The sequence below is a fragment of the Cryptomeria japonica genome, chromosome 1, assembly GCF_030272615.1.
Source record: "Cryptomeria japonica chromosome 1, Sugi_1.0, whole genome shotgun sequence".
NCBI lineage: Eukaryota > Viridiplantae > Streptophyta > Pinopsida > Cupressales > Cupressaceae > Cryptomeria > Cryptomeria japonica.
The window spans coordinates 57,853,473-57,867,674 of record NC_081405.1 but is presented as its reverse complement, the minus strand read 5'-3'; positions in this window follow the sequence as shown (position 1 = coordinate 57,867,674).

Below are 14,202 nucleotides of genomic sequence, written 5' to 3'. Positions count from 1 at the left end.
AAAAATTTCTTTCAAAAAAAGCAAAAAAAAAAAAGGAAAAAGTTTTTTTTGGGGTCCCCACAGTACACAGGGTACCATGGGGCCCCTGCCTTGTTGCAGGCCCTGCACGCATTGGTACAGAGTTGTCACTATCCACTCGGGCCTCGTGCCACCTTCCTCCGGCCCTGGCTTCCGTTCCTGCCGGCTGTTCTTCCTCGGCCTCCTGCCGGCTCCCGGCCCCTACCAACTCCTCCCTGTGGTTGTCGCTTCCCGATTGCCCCTGCCAGCTCCGCCTTGCACTCGTCGCCTACCATTGCTCCGTGCCACTGCTATAGCCCCTAACCCCTCCGGCCTCCCTGCAGCCCCCGTCGCCTGACCCAGGCCCGCCGCCTCCCTGCAGCCCTAGGCGTTGTGCTTGCTCCCTGCCCAGCCCTTGCCACTGCCACCGCCGGGAACCGTCACGCCGCCACCGTAGGGAACTACCATGCTGCTCCGGTCCTATAGCTGCCTCTGTCCAGCCACCAGGGAGCCACCTGTCCACCACCGGAGTGCCGCTCCCTGGCCACCAGAGCACCGCTCAGCCACCAAACTCCTTTCTTTTGTCTCTTTCAGGGGGGATTTGGTTTTTTGGCTCTATCTTGGGCATGCAGAGTCATTTTTTTGAAAACAAATAGGCATCAGAAAGCTAGTTCCGAGGCTGACCTCATAGTGTTGGTAGTTTTTCCAATTTTTCTATTTGACTATGTTTGTTTCCAGTCAAAGTGAGGTCTAGTTTTTGCACTCCGGGAGCCATAGAATGAGCATCCGACCTCCGTTTTTGGAAAACTTTATATTTTTGGAATGTGTGTGCTATGTACTTTCCAGCCATCTAAATTTTATTTCTAGATTCTACTCCATGCATATTTTATTCAATTTTTTGCTTTTCAGCACTCTGGTGGATATTGTGGTTGTTTCAAGTCCTGGGATCTCTTCTCTGAGTAGGATGTCTCTATTTTGGTTCACGTTTCTATTTCCGGTCTTCTTATCATTGTAGCTTGTATTTATGCAAACACACTGAGATATAGTGCCATCATGCATTGTTTACTTGGAATCTTGCATATATTTGTGTCTTGTTGTACATGCACTATTGATCAAGTGCCATGAGGGGGTTGATGTTTGCCTGTTGTTTGCCATCTTCCTTTGTCCAGTGAGTGTTCCTTCCACGACATTCACCTCATGATGATGTGTCTCAGCACCTTTGATGTTCTTGGTTCTTCATCATGCAGTTTTTTTGGCTATCCTTTTCAGTGTTCCTGTCCCTCTCCCACTTCCACATTATGGGGAGGTTTATCTTGTTGGTTCTAATGCTTCCATGGTTCAATTGATCAGCTCTTCAGGCTTTGGTGTCTCATGCCATCTGTATCTTCGAGTTTAGTTGTTTGCCTTTATTTACCATCTGATTCGAGTAGTGTCATTTGAGGGCACTCATGCAAATTACAGTCCTCTCTACCTGGTCATGTTCTATTTCAGTGGAGGTTCTCCAGATCAGCAGTTATTTTTCGACAGAGTTTGCAGGTTCTTCATGCTTTAGTGATATTCTTTTCCATCTCTTTTTGGAGTAGAGTTTTGTTCCCATGTGGTTTTCTCTATTTCTCTAGTTCATAGAGATTTCATTGTATTTGGGTACCTGATCAGGCCTTGTTGTCGAGACCCATCTTTCATGCTTTTAGTACCTGTTCTAGGTTTTAGCTTCTCCCTAAGTCTAGCTTAATAGGGGGTGTTAGAGTATTCGGGTATTTACTTGATTAATTAAACAATGTTTGTTTAATTATTTAAGTTCCCTTTATCTCTTTTACACTTAAGCTAACTTTAGGTGCATAATAATTAATTCTTTTATTAATTATTATGTGCAAACCTAGGTTTTCCCTTTTAGGGTTTCTTGACCTATTAAAGGTTGAGTTCTTTCTTTTCATTGTAAGAATCACATTACATATTTTTGTGAATATTGAGCTCTCTCTTTTTGAGCATATTCTCTGTGTATTTGTTTTTCTGTATTTGCTTCCTTGCTTCTCCTTGTAATAGGTTTTTCAGCTTGTAGAGATTATTTGGGCTCCTATGGTGTTGTATTCTCTCAACTCCTATAGTCGGATCCAAGTTAACCAAAAACTACTCCATCTACCGAGACCAAAAGGGTGTTGGTAAAGCATCCAAACATCTAGTGTTGACATCAATGACAAAACATCAATGCAACACATAATCAATTCCGCCAAATAGCCAACAATATTCTTGGTTGTGGTTTAGTAAAGTTCCAGGTTTTCTGTGGATTAACTTCTTGTCCTTGCAGTAATAAATGTTTCCGCCTAATTTCATGGGCATGATCTAAGTAGTTGAAAGTTTGTTATAACTTTCTTATAAATAAAGACCTACACCTCTTCACAGAGGTTAGACATCGTTTTCCAGAATTAGAAGCATTTCTCTTATTTCATGTATTGTATCGACTATTGGAAATAATGAATAAAAGCTATGTTATTATGAGTATATAGAATAATTTTGAAGTCTGGATACACTCATCCAAGGGGGCCCACTTGGTGAGTATTCATGTGTGATTGTTAGATTAAGTTTCCTTTTTGCTACAGTTGATGTTCTAGCAACTCATTGTTCCTGCAGCTACTGGAACCAGATCATGTGATTGTTCTTGCAACCAAAGCAGACAGAGTAATTCCTGTTTTTCAGCTTTGAACTTAGTTAACAATTATTTAGTTAGAATCTTCTGTTAATGTTAAGATTTCCTGTAGCCATTCAGTTGTCATATTTTCGCTTGTTTATTTTAGATAAACTTAGTTGCTGCAGTAGTGCAAAATGACTATCACAAGAACTTAGTGCATATACAATGCACCCATTTCAAGTAATACGTCCCTGGGTTGACAAGTAAATGAAATCATTCATGAGGATGATAGCTAATCAGAATGGATGACCAATCTTTGAGTTAAGACTTTAACTCTAGTTATTGTTCTTGTTGGCTAGGCAAACATTTTTGGTGTTTTATGGTTCTATTTACAATTGTGTAATTATGTGTCCTTGTCCATGATGTGTTTTAATTTTCTTGACAACATTTTTGAATGTGAAAGCCTATAGTATGAGTAAGTATACCTTTCCTGCCGCCATAGTTGATAAAAGGTACTGAAGAATAAATAAAAGGTTACGGGGTATGAATTTTCAAATCTCGCGGGATATTTCATTCTTTCATTTTGCTATGGTGATTGTTTTTGAATGCCAAGTTAGCCATGGGAGGTGCCCCTATCCATCACGAGCCTATGGTTCATGACACTTTGTTGTGGGACAACCAATGTGAACACTATTTTCGGACCTATGGGTAGATAGATTATATTTTGAAATTGACAGGTTTTAATGAGGAGATTGCACAAGAATTTATGTGCACATTCAAAGAAGGGTAGGCTTCTATCAAAGGGTTATGGGTCATAGCCATAGAGTAGAGAATAGATGAAGTCACCGGGTTGCCGCTAGATGGAGAACTATTTCTTGAGGTAAAAGATACAAGAAGTGCAAGGGAAGATTTTACTCACCCAGCTAATGGACCTCTAAGCGTGGACAAGCAAGGAACTAAATGAATGTCTCTTCCAGGAGAATGGCTGAAGGTTGCATTTCATGTAATGAAATATATAACATGTGATGGTAGGTACTCCAATCTGCATTTTGTTCATTTTAAATTATTGAGTCATTTGAGGCATGGCCGAAGGATGAATATTCAAAATGTCTTGTATCATCTTATATCTATTAGTGTAAAGGAGACACAAAGGGGTAGTACCCATTCTGTTAGTCATCATGGATTAATCAAATTATTGGTAGAATGGGCTCTTAGAGACGTCTCATAGATGTCATGGGGAGAGTTCGAGGATATTAGGCAATTTGGGAAAGAAAATGTTCCTGCTGCAAAAGAAATTGCAGTTCAAGAGGAAAATATCATAAAACCCTCGTCTCCTAGGGTTTCTGCAGCAACCGAAGCTCCTATTGCCGAAGAAGCTTTTCCTGATGCGGAAGGAACATTAGTTGAGCCAAGTGTTGAGAATCCCTCCACTCAAACTCAAAGTACGAGTGCATTTTCTAGAAGGAAAGGTACAGAAAAAGAAAAAGGCAATGCAGAGGAAGAAACCGTGGAACAACCTCAAGAAGTGCAAGTTCCTCCTGTAGCTAAAAAGTGAAAAATGAAGGAGGATTTTCCTATTGCATAACCTCCTATAGCCACTCAGGAAATGTCATTAAGGAGTCATTGGGTTAAACAAATAACTCAAGCAATAGGAGATGTGAGTGAGGTTATTTACGTGGAAACATAAGAATTAGGGCACGAAAGTCAGAAAGAGGGTAAACCACAAGAAGGACATGAAGCCGAAGGACTGTCAAATTTAGCCCAAATAACAAAGCAGTTTGAAGAACCAGGTGATAAGATCTCAATCTTGCAGGTAACTACTCACTAGCTTATTTGTTGCACTCACATTTTATAGATAGTGGGAAATAGAAAAGTCTAGGCCACAAGGGATAATTGACAAGAAACAAATAGAAATTGAAAAGAGGGACAACCAAATTGTTGAGTTACAAACCAAAGTAGATACTATAGCAAACATGGTTCCCGAGTTAATGTAGTGCAGGGCTCCATTGAGAGTTTATGCTTTATATTTGAAGGAACAGTATCTATGTTTTAAACTTAATCGCATTGCTAGGGATCGTAGCCCTTCTTTGAAGACTCCACATGAGTTTTATAGTGTTTACCAAAGCTCTCCTACAACCATTAAGAATTTTCTATGTGAGTTTTATTTGCATAATTATGTTGTCTCTTCTAACAATGAATGGAATCCCTTGTTGTATATTGGTGATATTCAATTAAAAGCATTGATGTCCTAGATACATAATGAAATTAGTATGGGAATGCAATCTAGAATGCATAGGAACTTGAAGCTTTATTTCCCACTACCACTCAGAGTTGAGGCTAAAAACCCACGATATATGTACTATGACTAGCAAAAGTTGCTAACTAGACTTGATGTCAGAAGTCAAGTTTTACCATTGAGAAATGAAGTATTTCAGGAGTATGAAAATTTGGTTGGAACTGAGAATCAAGCTGCAGTTGAATGTTTGGCTCAGCATTGGAACAATCTTCTAGAGGACCTAAAGAAAGGTGAACCCCATTCATTGCCCAATTATCACGGAGCCACACAAAGAGCTCCCAAGTATATCCACTTGGGTAGGACAAACGACAATAATTGGCTACCTTTAATATTTCAACCACCTATCCTTATGTGGTCATTGATGGGATGCAGAGCTACAGATAAACCGTATGATGAGGCCGTGGAGAAAGCCAAGTGGGCTAGGGTGGAAAAGATGAAAGGAGTTTATTGGAACCTGGCTACAAGAGGCACTGGACAAGGTACCATAGGTGGTTTTTGAGTCAGTGCCTAAGTAAGGAATTTTCCTTTGGCTGGAGGACCAACAAGACATTAAGTTGGGGGGAAAATGATGAGCTAAAATAATAGCTCTTTTATTTCTATGACTGATAAGTTTTTCCTATGTTTTAAGTTGCATATTGGGACAATGTTGAAGTCATTTGATGTATCAGAGTTCTGATTATGTACATTCTGAATGATAGCCAAACTCGCTGAACCATGTATTGTTTTGACTAAATATTCCTATAGCTATGCGGATTATTATAGATAATATCATGTGTGGATGTATAAATATTGTGATTAATGGAAATAGATATATATGTATTCTTGTATGTTCTAACCTTTAATGCAGGAGTAAATAAGTTGTTGCAGAAGCAGTTGTTTTAAGCCAGATGGAGAATCACGTCATGCAAATAGTTGGAGACATTTCAGGGCAGTTGAACATTTAAAACAATAGAGAAGATGGTGTGCAAGTGAATCGGCAAAGGAAGAGCGAAGCGATACCAGATTCATTTATGGTTTTCTCTAGCAAGCATCAATCTAGTAACCACCATTATGCTATATTCTTGGTTGCGATTTAGTAAAGTTCCACGTTTTTTGTGGATTAACTTCTTCTCCTTACATAATAAATGTTTCCGCCTAATTTCATGGGCATGATCTAAGTAGTTGAAAGTTTGTTATAACTTTCTTATAAATAAAGGCCTGCACCTCTTCAGAGAGGTTAGACAATGTTTTCTAGAATTAGAAGCATTTCTCTTATCTCATGTATTGTATCGACTTTTGGAAATAATGAATAAAAGCTATGTTATTTTGAGTATATAGAATAATTTTGAAGTCTGGATACACTCATCCAAGGGGGCCCACTTGGTGAGTATTCCTGTGTGATTGTTAGATTGAGTTTCCTTTTTATTGCAGTAGATGTTCTAGCAACTGACTATTCATGCAGCCACTAGAACCAGATCTTGTGACTGTTCTTGCAGCTAAAGTAGATAGAGTAATTCTTGTTTGTCATCTTTGAACTTAGTTAAGAGTTATTTAGTTAGGATCTTCTGTTAATATTAAGATTTACCGTAGCCATTCAGTTGTCATATTTTTGCTTGTTTATTTTAGATAGACTTAGTTGTTGCAGTAGTGCAGAATGACTATCACAGGAACTTAGTGCATATACAATGCAGACCCATTTAAAGTAATACATCCCTGGGTTAACAAGTAAATGAACTTCAGTCATGGAGATGATAGCTACTCAGAATGGATGACTAATCTTTGAGTTAAGAATTTAACTCTAGTTATTGTTCTTATTGGCTAGGCAAACAACTGCCACTTGAGTGTTGATGTTGTCATTTATCTTGATGTAACCTATGTTTGGTTTAAACTTTGCAAACAATTATTGAGAACCCTCATTATTATCAACTAGAGTTGTTGAAGGAGATGATTCAAATTGACTCACTTGAAGTTGATAATTATGACGTATTGAACACAACTATGTGAAGGAAGTAAACTCATAAAATAGAAGTTTATCTCTAATGTCTTTTTGTAAATTAGCAATAAAGATTCTTTGAACATCATAATCAACCACTTGATAAGCAATTTGAGAATGCAAATGTTTATATCTACCAATTAAATCAATCACTTTTTCTTTAACTCCTTGCTTACAATGAATCATATTACTCAAAGTAATTTTAGGACCAATATTATTTTGAAATTGTTCAATGAAATCATTAGCCAATTGTTGAAATGATGTAATAGAATAAGGAGACAGATAACAATGCCACTGCAAATCTTCATCTCTAAAGCTTCAAGTAAACAATTTAGCCATGAGAAAAATCACTACACAAAGTTTGAAAATGTCTTCACATGAGTCAAGGGGTCACCTTTCCCAATTGTACAATTCCAATTGAGGGAGTTCCACATGTCTAGGGGAAGCCACATAGATAATATCATCGGATAATGGGCTCTCTACACCAAATGTGGGCACATTAAATTTAGATTGAGTATTGGAAGTCAATTGTTATTGTAGGGATGTAATAGTTTGGGCTATATATTATTGATAGTTGCTTCAGTGGATGGATTGAAATTGGAAATGTTCGATTGCGATGGAGGGGTAACATTGTTATATGTAGGTGGAGTTTGCAAATAAGGAGGTAGAACACTATGGTATGTTGGTATGGGAGATGATTGGGATCCAAATGGAAGGCTCACATAAACAGGTATGTAAGAATATTGATTAACGAGATTGCCCCCATGAGTAACATGTGTAGGATTAACATTTTGTGTGGAAGTAGCCATGATATAAGATGTAAATGTAGGCACTGTTTTCACAAAATTTTGCACCCACAAAATTTTGCACCCTTGATGACCCAAGAAACCTTGGTCACCAACCTTGTGAAACATGGAATCAACCTCTCAAGTGAGGGACCTTGCATTGTTGTGAGGTTGAATCTCTGGAGAAGGCCGACTTCCTTTCAATCTGAATGCAACGTGTTGGACCAACCCAAAACTTGGTAAAACTAATCTATGATCTAACAAGGAAAAGGGAGAGAGAGAAGGGTTGCATGAAAGAAGAGAAATAGGGTTTGCACCCAGACTGAAAATTGATCTATCCCCACCTATAACTGCACAGAACATCAATAAAACTTCCCAAAGATACATAAGTTTCTATCTAAGTCTAGCTTTCTAAGACTAAGTCAAGGTTGGAATTATTAACAATGGCAGAGGAACAAACAATGTTCTCAGATGTCACTCTAAGAGGGGTCAACACTTATAACACATGCTGAGAAAACAAGAAAAGATGCATTCATACAAATAGGTAAGAAAATAAACACATTTGCATAAATTGAAACTAGGTAAGACAAACAAATTTTATTAATGCAGACACAAGGTAATTTTTTACAAGTGTAGAGAGACATAAGCCTTCTGTGGAAGAAAAAGAAGGGAGAAGATCCGAACAATATGTTACAAAATTTCTTTTATAGTTTAAGCACAACTCAAATGATTACACTAAGAAAACCCTAACCCCACCCATGTTAGGTTACAAAAATATCACAGAGGGAGAAGATCATATCGACATATCTGATAACATGTTGAAACAACCCTGACAATGTCGTCTACCTCTGGAAGAGCAAATATCCCCATAAATCGAGGAAAGCCCTGCATCTGGATGCGTCACTATTTAAAGCCCAAAAGTATCTGAACTACATTGAAGAAGCATGGGTGGTGTCTAAAAATGGTTGCAGGTGTCGCATCTGAAGTTATGGCGTTGAAATCTAGTGGTTGCACTGAAATCGGGTCCAAAATCGAGCGTCGACTAAGAAAAAAAATGACCTCGACCATTGAGTCAACAACCACCCCTAACAAAGCCTTCAAAACTCAGTGGCCACCACCAAAATTTAATTTTAGTCGTTGATATGAGAGATTCATGCAAAGATGGACACGTGAGATCTATCCACATGAGCATCCAACAGACCCAACAGAAGATTAAAACATCTCAGTTGGATCAAGCTTTATGAAGATCCAACAACCATGGATGGCTAATGTGGCACCTCGGGTCCATGCTTCATTAGTTGAGTTTGACCGTTGAGCGGCCTTGCATACCATGCAGTATAAGCCCTCTAATTTTCTACCTTGGTTAATTGTTATCCTGCGGGCCTTCTTCATTGTTTGCTCAACCTCGCAGGATAAGCCTTTCCTTGTTTTGACCTTACTTTTCTTATCCTGCGGTACCATTTGTCTCCATTTTTATCCTCACGAGATAAGCGTCTCTTTGATCTCTACTTGTTTCTTATCCCGTGGGTCCCTCATGACTTCAATTTTACCCCGCGAGATAAGATACCTCAAGTTTTGCCTTTATTTCCTTATCCTGTGGGAATGCGCGGGATAAGGAAGACTTTGCTCCCTTTGTAAATTCTTATCCCACGACCTCTTCTTGCGTTCTTCTTCACCCCGCGGGATAAGACCCTTTGAATTTTACCTTTTCCTTTTATCCCACGGGCTTCCTTGTGCTTTCGTTCTGCCCCGTGAGATAAGGATTTCTTTGTTTCTTCAATCGCTTTGCTTATCCCATGAGCTACCATCATTACCTTGGTAACCTCGCAGGATAAGAGAGGTTGACCCTCTTCCTTGTTTGGATCTTATATCATGAGGTCTCCCTTGTCTTTGTTTTCCTTCGCGGGATAAGCTTTCTCTGTATTTTCTTTGATTCTTATCATGCACAACCTTATCTCGCAAGACCCTTTTTCTTTTCTCCTTGTTGTTACTTAGCCGACTGGGGCCCACCTCCGTGCCAAATAACACACCACAGACCAAGGCGATCAATAACAAGACCTATTCAATAACACAAAGGGGTCAATAACACTCATGTTATTGACATGTATCATATAACCCTCGTGTTATATGACTCTTTGCAAAAATTATGAAGAAGCAGCTAACTCTGTTGAGACCGATAACACGACATGTTATCGGTATTTACTAACACAAAATGTTAGTCACACTGAAATCCTAGATCTGAGCTATGATAAGGTTGGCACAAAATTTGCCAACAGGCACACTAGGCAAGGATGTAGGCATATGAATGGAATGATTGGCTTGACTAGTGGGTTGAGAGTAACTAAGGACTTTGGCACAACTTTTGATTAGCATGATATTAGTGTCAACAATATGAGCAAGACCACACAACAAATCAACACCAAATTTATCACTTTGCACCATTCTCTTTAATCCTTCAAGAAAAGGGATTGCCTCACTTTCCGAATATTGTTGATGATTTTCAAATTCATTGTCAATCCTCTCCAATTGGTCAATAGTAAACCTACTTAGCGATTCATCTAGATCATAAGAATTATGAGGAGAATAGGGATAAATAATGTCATTAGTTGGATTAGAGGAGACATCAACATTCTCATGGAATAGGTGATCTAATTAAGGCTCCATACCCTTAGTGATTAAACCTTGGGAAGCCTTAATTCTACAACTTCTTCTCATGGGAATATTGTGTGTAGGACTAAAGGTAACAAAACTCATGCACAAAGGAAGGAAATTTGAATGCACAAATTTGAAACTATGATTATGCAATGCAATTTGTTGTAACAATGATTAATTAACCAATTAGAATTATAATTTTTAATGATAAATGACTTTAAATCATAACATAACATGTCACAATAGTTAGATCTAAAAATACACTTAAAAAAATTATGCAACCCACAAGTTGATTTTAGAATAATAAAATAGGGTTTTGTGAATTTAACTTCTAAATTTATGAAATCCAATTGAAAATAAAAATGATGAGTGCAAATTTGAATTTTAAAATGCATACGAAATCAGTTTTGAGACAATAAATCAGAATTAGGCATGTAAGATGTCAAGTTCAATAAAATGTAATGTTGAAAATTATGAATCAGGGTTTAAGATAATAAAACCACTAACTAGCCCAATTAACACCACCACATTGAAACAGGGTTGAAACCAATAGATCTAGGCTCAATCCTTGTGGGAAAGAGACTGATTTTTTGATTGGATTTAAGCGGTTTGATTATGATTTAGCCTCTTTCTTAAGTTGAATTTGCTTGATTGTGAAATTAGGGCAAAACAATAAATTATTGAAGCAATTTGACATAAACAATAAGCTACAGATAACCCACTGAGCCACAAACTTGGATCTAGGAAAAAGAAGATGTGTTGGCCTTGTTCCCAAAAGTTTGGCCTAATTTTTCAAGACCAGGTAGCATAGATTCACCTTAGTCCTTCAAATTTTCCGTTGTCAAAAGCTAAACTTGTTCGTCACTATCAACTTTGTCGAAATTCCCTAGCACAACTTTGTACCCTGTTTCTTGCACATAGAAAGAAAGGGAAAAATATGTTGGGACCAATTTTGGAATTAACCATGAAATTGAATTGACAAATGTAAGGAAAGATTAAGATAATGTACTTTCCTTTTAAAGGAAAGACTAAATTTGAAATATAATTCTTGAAACCATAATGTTTACCTTGAAGTTTTGTTTGTCTTCACACAAAGCAATTAGGGTTTCGTGTAGGATGTCTTCATAAAAAAATGATCATGAATGTCATCTTCAATGCCTGAAATTGACTTCACTTCTGCTCCAATGCTTGATGAATGACTAATTGCTTTCTCACTTGAATTTGCTAGAGTGTAGATCTTGATTTCAAATTTGTTAGGTTTAAAATGAGAGGGGTAGACCCAAAGAGGGGAAAATCTAAGCTAATGGTTAGTAGCATAAACCAAATAAATCACAAACAAAGCATTCAAATAACATAAATAACCATTATACCTTAGCTTCTACTCTTCCTTTGATTGAGCTTGATGAAGTGGAAATGTGTCCTTGCTCCACTTGATATGATTTTCTCTTTGATGAAAGATTGTGGATTTCTCTCCACTACACAACAATATGGATTGGATTCAAAGGATGGGTATAGGTGATATGGATTGCATGAGACAAGATTTTAGCATTATGAGGATGCTATGGATGCTCTTGGGACTCAAATGGACAACATAAACTAGCAATGGAAGTGGATGATTTGTGAGGAGAGGAGACTCCAATTTATAGATTGGAGGGGCTTGAAATGGAGGGTCGGGATTGATCATGAATGAAGAGTTAGGATTGAAAGAAGGTGGGAGAGGATTGAGAGGACAAAGTGGGAGATCCAAGATATTTTCCATAAAGGTATTTCTTCTCTCCACACTTCTCAAGTACATGGGAAAGTGCTCCCTAAGTACATTGGGAAGAGAAAAAAGAATATAAAATTCCTTGGGAGAGGACAAAGGAATTAAAAATTCCAAGATAATGGATTGTGTGGGGAGAATAAATGGAGAAAGGAATTAAAAATTCCTTGGGAAGAGGAGGCATGGGAATGTGAAAGTATTTGACATTCCTTGGAAGAGACAAAGTTGGTACATTTAAGGTTTGGAGGGTGAGAGAAGAAAGTTGTTTATGGCAAAGAGTTGACCCATCCCTAATCATGGTACAAATGCTTAAAGAGGAGTGATTAGGTGGTTTAATGAGGGATTGGAATGCAAGTGGGAAAGTTAGGAGGATGTGATATGAGGAGAGAGAATGAGTGTGGGAATATAAAATTAAGGAAAATGATAAGTGTGATTAGGATAGGATTAAGTAGGCTAGATGGTATGATTACAAAAGGTGATTTGTAGGAATCGCATGATTAGCTTAGTTAATTGAAGTTTATTAACTAATAGAGGTTTAGAGGAAATAATGAAGGTTAAAATTATTTTAGAAGAATAGGAAATAATTAATTTTAATAAATTAACTATAAGTTTATAGTGATAAGAATAATTAAATTTGATTTAATTAATCCTAAGAAGAAGAGGATCAACACAATTAAATTAATTAATTATATGGAAAGACTTAAACTAATTAAATATTAGTTTAATTAAATTTAGATGTCTACAAGACCTTGTTTTATACTTGATTATCAAAAATTGAATTGAATTTATGCAATGGGTCGATATGGGATCCAAAATTACGCTCATTCATGATGACCATTTTGGGGGGTGCAATTTGGGGCCCAATTAAGAGGACTAGGGAATGGTATGCCCTAGTCCTGATTTGGGACCAAGCATGGTACATCCTGGTCTTGGAATTACAGACTCTGAAAATAGGGTGAAATTGAGAAATTGGTGAAAATGCAAAATAGGTAAGTGGTGTGAGCAAAATTAGCATTGCAATCAAACCTTGGAAACCAGAATGCCAAAGTGAGGCTTAGGTGAGGACAAAATTGTAGGCAAATATAATTTAGAATGCTACAGTATCAAGTTTATAGGTCCTTTGTTGCTCAGATGGTAGAGTTGGTTGTTGTTTTTGTTTTTGATAGTGAGGTTGTCTATCGAAACTGGTTTGGAGAATTCTTGGTGGCTTCTAGATATGTGGATTCAAATGTTGTGGCTTGGAGGACATATGTATATGGTTTGTACAGTGTCCCAATTCAATTTTCTAGTGATGGTCTAATTGGCAAGTGAAGTTATGTTGTTCTAAGTTCAGTGCTATCAGTTGGTCTAATTTTTGGTTGATTGTGGTGGTATATCCTATCTTGATCATGCTTTTTAAGTCTAGATATTCTTTGGTGGATGATTTTTAAGGATGATATGGGTCTCACTGTTGGGTGTGTAGATCCACATTGAGTTGTGTGCATTGGAAGATGTTTTTGGGCCAACTGGTTGGCATGCTATATTGTCTATTTACACATTTCATTTGATGTCAAGTTTGGAGGAGGTGTTAGCATGTATAGCTCATTAAAATAATTTGTAAAGGATATTCTATGATTTATTTGGGTTCTCTCTATATCTTGGAGTGGACTGGAATGGATATTTTAGGTCTGGGTGGCTGAATTTATGTAATATTGTTTATTTTGTCAGTGGCCAAACTAGTCAAGGGAAAAATGATATTGTATATAAAGGAGTGTAGATGTGTGTATAAAGGTATGAAATGTGTATGAATTGATGAGAAACAAATGTGAATGATTTACAAGTAGATCTGGTGTTGGATTTGTGTGAACGTCAATTGTGAAGAGCTTTGATGATGATATCTTCAATGTGACAGTGTTTTGAGATAGTGTTTGAAGTCAAATGTGTTTATTATGATATTGGTTGCTTGACACAGTGGTTCAAGGGCAATCTCATGATCAAGAGATCTTGTTCATTTCAATTCATCTATTCCAATCTCTAACAAAAGACATTGAGCCTATTGGCAACTTTTTATATCTTGCCTTGAGATAACATGTCTTAGTCTTGCAAGTCATTTGTATCTTTCCCTAAGGTTTT